We start from the raw sequence: 7,192 nt of genomic DNA, 5'->3' as shown, positions 1-7,192 counted from the left end.
AAGTGGATATTAGCCCAGAACCCTAGAATACCCAAGATACAATTTCCAAAACACAAGAAAATCAAGAAGGAAGACCAACACGTGGATACTTCATTCCTCCCTAAAATAGGGAATAAAATACCCATGGAAGGAGTTGCAGAGACAAAGTTTGGAGCTAAGATGAAAGGATGGACCATCCAGAGACTGTTTTAAGTTTTTAATGTAATAAAATATCTATCCTTCCTCTTTGCTTAGTATTATTGAAATATATTTGCTGCTACAACCTTGTTTGCTTTTGGTAGACATCTAGAAAGGAATCCAAACAGCCTTTACTGTTTTAAAATCGATCGCGAGTCTTTCTTCTCCGTGAGCTTCATTGGCCACTAGTCCATGAGAAAAGAGGAAGCAGAAAAACCAAGCAGGGTTAGGATGGCCTTGAGTATGACTCAAGGATTCTGGAGGCAGTTTCAGTGAGATAGCTCTACTTTGTTGTTCCAGGGGGAGGGTACATACAAACTCTTAGGGTACAAGTGGTAAGGGATGATCAATCATAGCACAGACCCTAATTATCATATGGGCAGGAAGCTAAAGCGGGACGTGTGCAGAAGCATGCAGGGCTTGCAGAGAGCTCTGCACAGTGACATTCTTAAGATAAGGTAGGGTGTCTGTGCTTGGAGACACTGTCCACGTAAGGTTAGGCAGGGATACAGAAGCCCCACTGTGAAAAAAGAGTTCTGGATTTTGTGCAGAGCTTGGAGAGCTATCTGGACATGGGCAACTGTGACTTTAATAACAGAGTTCCCCAACAATAAACAAGCAGATATTTCCCTTTGTTCTGGAACATATTTTAGGCTCTTTAAAGACATATATTTGAGATAAAATCTGACTGAATATGATGCCAATGCAGACATGTGTTTACTTGGTAATTTTCCTTGTTTTTCTTTTTCAGCAGTTTTAGGGACATTCTTAAATGTTGAAAAAAAAAAAAACTTCTGATCTACAAATGTAAGGGTCTCCTGTTTTGTGCAGGGAAAAAATACTTGTTCATACTCATAAGCCATCTGTATTTAAAAATGGATCAATTTCTGACGCTAAAGGCACACACTGCCTGGACTAGAGCTGAGACTCAGAATGCGTCCCTGTGGTCCTAACTATCTTAGTCACCATCTTTGAGTGACATGCAGCCTCTGTGTAAATCTTCATACATGGCAAGCTACCAAGTCATGGAGTATTGCATTCCTTGTGTTTTGTTTTTTAAAAAAATAAAAGCTAACTAAAGTGCTTTAAAATATGGACTCAGTGTAAAAAGGCCTATGGATTGGACCCTAAAATTATTTCCTAAAACAATTTTATGGGGGCATAAAAACCTAGAATTATAGCATAATTTGTCATATTATTTTATAGTATAAAATACTACTTTAGACATTTTACCTTGTTCAGTAATAGCTTACTGAATATACAGCATGTGAAAAGATCCTAATAAAAGCATGAACTTTATAAAATACGCTTAAAGATTCATGTCGTCTCTTACAGATATTTCTTTATAATTACAGTTAGGGAGTATTTAACAATGACTTTTATAGATTATTGTAATTTATTGATCATGGATTTAACAAACTACAAAACAAAGTCATTAGCTGAACTAAAAAAAAAAAGTAAATCCTATTTGATATTCAATATGCTTACAATCCTGAGATTGTGCTCACTATTATAGAATACACAATGTCAAAATATTTTAATGCCCAGTTAATTTAGAATTATTCTTTTCAATTCCACAAAATAACCCATATGCAATGTTTAGGTGACCAATCAACTAACACGTACTATCTCCTTTAGAGATGTAAAGAGTAAGAGGAAAGAAGGAAGTAGCATTTGCAGGTAAGTTTCTTAAAGAAATAGTTCATGAAATGCTGCCATACCCTCATTACAAAGAAGCTGTGTGGCATTGTTCGTGGCCCGTGGAGTAAAAGGATGGAGAGAAACATCAGAGCCCCAGAAACTGTCCAATTGTCGTCCTTAGCTCACAAAATCATTTGCACTGTTTATGATAATATATCAATTATAAAAATTAGACACAATACAAGATTATTAAACAGAAAGTTAAAATAATCCATCATCCCATTCTCCACATAAATGTTATTATCAAAAATATTTTACATATAGTTTTCACTTTTTTTGTATTCACAATATAGAAGAGCACTGTGCTTTACAAAATAGAGTTATGTTTTTAGTATTCTGATAAAATTAATTTTTGTTAGATATTTTCTTATTTACATTTCAAATGTTATCTCCTTTCGTGGTTTCCCCTCCAAAAACCCCCTATCCCACCCCATCTCCCCCTGTTTTCAACCCACCCACTCTAGAAGTCAGTATGGTGTTTCCTCAAAAAATTGGAAATAGTTCTACCTGAGGACCCAGCTATATCACTCCTGAGCATATATCCAAAAGATGCTCCAACAAGGACGCATGCTCCACGATGATCATAGCAGCCTTATTTATAATAGCTAAAGCTGGAAACAACCCAGATGTCCCTCAACAGAGGAATGGATGAAGAAAATGTGGTACTTTTACACAATGGAGTACTACTCAGCTGTTAAAAACATTGACTTCATGAAATTCCCAGACAAATGGATGGATCTAGAAAATATCATCCTGAATGAGGTAACTCAGTCACAAAAGAACACACATAGTAGGTAGTCACTGATAAGTGGATGTTAGCCGAAAGAAAAAGAAAAAAAAAAAAAAGCTTGGAATACCAATAATACAACTGAATATGAAACCAAAGAAGAATAAATACCAAAGTGTAGATGCTCAGTCCTCCCCAGAAAGGGGAAGAAAATAATCACAAAGGTAGAGGGAGGGGAAGGTCTAGAGGGGGAGGGTAGAGGGGGAGGGGAAAAGGGGGGCAGGGTCAGGTGTGGGAGGAGACAGGGGATGGAAAAATACAAAGGATCAGGATTTTAATCCCAGAACTCAGGAGCCAGAGGCAGGTGGATTTCTGAGTTGGAGGCCAGCCTGGTCTACAGAGTGAATTCAGGGATGGCCAGGGCTATACAGAGAAACCCTGTCTCGAAAAAGACAAAAACAAAAATAAAAGCAAAAAACAAACAAACACAAAAGAAAGTGTGTTGAACTGGGGTATCCACTAGAAAGTCGCAGAGGCCAGGTACCCAAGAGGTTCCTAGGACCTGACAGGGATGAAATTAATTTTTAAAGTCTGCAAACAAATAATTGCTAACAGTGCCAAATATTTTATTGTATGAACAATAATAGTTCATCAAAACCAGTTTTCTCACACTGTAGTATGGCATATAGCATTACAGAAACAACAACAACAAAACCAACAAAACAAAAAACTAAACAAATAAAAAATCCACAATGCCAAATCTGATCAAAAGCCTGAAACTGTTTTCTCTCACGAATTCATATTTATTCCCCACTCTGAGCTTTTTAAAGGCATATATTGTTTAGTTACAGCTTATGTAGCCTCTAAATTTTACTGCAACATAATCCAGAAAGTAGGTGCTAGAGAGTCATACTTTATAAGTGAAACAGCTCTATAAGAACAAGGTACATTAGATATCTCAGCAACTAAGTCTCTTTTATGGCATCCAAGACAAAATACTTTTATGTAAAATTCAGCCAAGTGGAGATGCAACATTATTTTAAAATCTGCTATTTTTTGGCATCCTTTGAACAGAAAAAAAAAAGCTATGGATTATTCTCTATAGTGTGAATAATTTATAATATAATCCCAACTAATAAATCAAGTATATTTACTTTGGAGACATCAAAAATGTTATTCATAAGAGAGTCTATTTTCTGAGGAAAGAAAAACAGGATAGAATAAATGAATAAAAAGAATGTGTGAATATGTTCTTCTTAAAAGAGACACTCTCGGGTCTTTATTCTGGACATATTCTTTGTACCTCTCAGGGTGGGTGGTAGCTTTTTGGTAGCTTGTAATAAAGACTTGAAGACTGGGAGCTAGGAATCCATGGATTTATGTAAAGACATGACAGATGCTTGAAAAGAAAGCTGTTCTCATTTGCCTATTCTTTATTTTTTAAAGTCTAAATATATTAACCTTTCTCTATGTCCTAATGGAAATATTGGAATATTTAATTTCCAAAATAACACTTGGAAAAGCTCTGAGAACTTCAAGAATTTGGTGCTGCAGTCTCACAAAGAAGGAAATCTGAAGCATCTCCCTAGAGTCTCTGAATGTAGAGATGGCTCAGTAGGAAGAGATATGCTCTACATGATCTCAGGTTTCATGTGACGTCATGATTTCTAATACAATTTCATTTTCTGTGGCTGAACATGCATTCAGGCTCCTTGGAGTATTTTGAACATAATTAGGAGGCGATACTTTCAGAAGACAAGGTTTCAAGTTGTTGACCTCTAAGAAGTGTCTCTGAACAGGTCCATGTGAAGTAGCTACAAAGAACAGAGTTACACCCTTAGAAAATATCATCATGGACAGGAGGAGATTCATCTTGTGTTGACCTTGTGATAGGAATGATTCTCCAATGGTAGAGAAATAGAGTAGAAGCAGAAGGAACCAGACTCCACAACCTCTCAAAGAGAGTAACACTCAAAATCAGAAGACTAAAGCTTACAAAACTGAATGAAGATGGAGTGGATCTCTAAGAGAAATCTGATTCAGAGTAGCTTAGAATGTGGACTCATCGAGATTAGCTGCCCCTCTGCATTCCTGAGTGAAAACTACTTAGAGAACGAAGGGGGTCATTTGTGAAGAAAGGGATAAGAATTGCTAGAATAAAATACTAGAATTAAATGAGAGTTCAGGTTAATGACAATGTGGCATTCCCCACTCTGAAGTAATAGTATTAAGTATAAAAGTTCTGAAATTTGATACCAGGAACAAGATAAAGTGACTGTGTGCTAAATTTACTGTGAAGGTTTATAGGAGTGGACATCAATTAAGAAGTCACTATTTATTCAAGCGAATGAGAAAAAAAGTCTCATTTGTGATCGGAAGGCTCCATGTTTAATGAAGATATGGAGGGGAAAACTAAGAAGGTAACATTTCCCAGGGCTTTCCTCAAGGTTGCTCAAGGCTCCTAGGAACCAGTGATCTTTGATGGTGGTACAGAGAACCTCTTTGCAAATCCTTTAGTGACGCTGATACATTATTTGACACCAAGGGTATAAGAGGCATGATGTGAACTGCAGATAATTTCTCAGTAAACTGTGCCACAGATGCATATACATTGAAGCTAGTTGGGAACAAAACATGACTGCGATATCTGTGCCTGGATTCATCTTTGAGCAGCTTTTCCTGCTCTTCACATGGTACTTTCCTGTACTTTTAAAGTTATTGCTTCCTAAGATAGGAACGCCAAGAAGAGCTGAGCTATTGGTCTTAAATTGCCAGTATTTTCACTGACAGTAAGTGAAACTTACAAATCCCAGCTGTACAAAGACATCTTTGATTAAACTCTATTTTATTGAATTTAAGATTCCATCGTGTGTTTAAAAAAAAAAAATAGTGCTGTTGTTTCACCTACCATTAAGGGAGAAAAAAAAAATCACTGCCAACTAAATTCTGATATGTCATGGATCCTGAGCTGCATCTCAGTTTCAGATGCATTAAATCATGGTAGAAAATTGCATGCCTCTGAATCAATGAACTAAAATATTTCTGTAAGCGTACTTAGTTCTCGAACATCATTTTTATTGACAAGAGAAACACTGATCATGCTACTTCGAGGTAAACCCAGACTTTTGTGATTTCTTTTTTTTCCACTCAGTTCTATTCAAGGAAACAAGCAATATAGAACTCTCCAGAACAGTTCAGGTGAAAAGAGATTGCTTCTTCACTTTCACAGGAGGAAATTCCATTGTCTGCTCCAGGTACAGTGTTTCAGTTCACATGTTCAGCTAACAGCTGTGGACATCCCCAGCAACTCTCATGCCTTTATCCTCCTGGTCCTTATATTCTATGTTCCACATAACAAAAGGACAGCGTCTCTCCGTATGCATGCCTATAATGTATGACATGACTTGGGGGTCAGAGGTTGTAGAGTCCCTAGCTCAAGTCCCACCCGGGCTAACAAGCAAGATTCTGTCTCCAATTGTTTGTTTTTAATAATAAAGAAAGAAAGAAACAAACAAGCAAGCAAGCAAACAAAAAGGCATCTAAAGTCTTTAAGCTCTTTGGCTATTGTTGGGATCTTCAGACATCGCCATCGGTTTTTGTTGTTGTTTGATTGTTTGTTTGTTTGTTTCTCCCTTTGGGGAGACGTAGGACCCTACGTGCTTTTGTGTGTCCACCAATTAGGGCTATACTTCTGTTCCAGGTATGCTACCAGAACTTCTCGGAGGAACAGGTAATTCTATAGACACCCCTTCTTTAGGCTTTTGTTTTTCCCCTAACAAAAAGGACTTGCACCTTAGTAGGACTCACATTCTGCTCCCTTTCCAAAGTCAATCCTTCTTTCAGTCAACTGGACCTGACTCATCTTTGTTCCTAAAGGCGGAACGATCCTGCTAAGCCTCGAGATTAGTCTATAGTTTGTGTCAGAGTCAAAGCTTTTGATACTGTGTAAGTTTCTCTTTAGAAGTTCAAATGTTAAAGGCTGTCTCTCTTCTTGCTTGGTATAATCCTTTATTCTGAAGGCAGATCACAAGGAAAGCTGGGGGAAAAAAAAAGAAGGAAGCTGCAAAAGGAAATCCTAGTTAAATTGAAAACTCAGTTCCACTGCCGCATTGATTCAGTGATTCCTGGTCTAAAATATGGAATAGTCATGCCTAACAGGACCTTGAGTTAGATTTATTAAGAAAGTAAATTTTTGCAGAAAATCTTAGAGCTAGGAAGATATTTTTTATTGGTTCATGAGTATGTTCCAATTAAAAATTCTGAAGTAATTGTTTCCACACTGAAGAACTGCAATGTATTTTAGAGTTGTTTATTATCATTAACGATAAGCAATGGGACCACACGTAGCCACAGTCTCGAGTATAACTTAAACACAGCTGTGGTCCCTTACACAAAAGACATTAGGAGCCCAACATTGAAAACTTGTTGGTGGCGCACACCTTTAATCCCAGCACTTGGGAGGCAGAGGCAAAGGCAGGCAGATTTCTGAGTTCGAGGCCAGCCTGGTCTGCAGAGTGAGTTCCAGGACAGCCAGGGCTACACAGAGAAACTCTGTCTCAAAACAAAACAAAACAAAAAAAAACAAAA

Source organism: Mus pahari, chromosome 9, assembly GCF_900095145.1.
Source record: "Mus pahari chromosome 9, PAHARI_EIJ_v1.1, whole genome shotgun sequence".
NCBI classification, from domain to species: Eukaryota; Metazoa; Chordata; class Mammalia; order Rodentia; family Muridae; genus Mus; species Mus pahari.
This window is presented reverse-complemented; position numbering follows the sequence as displayed.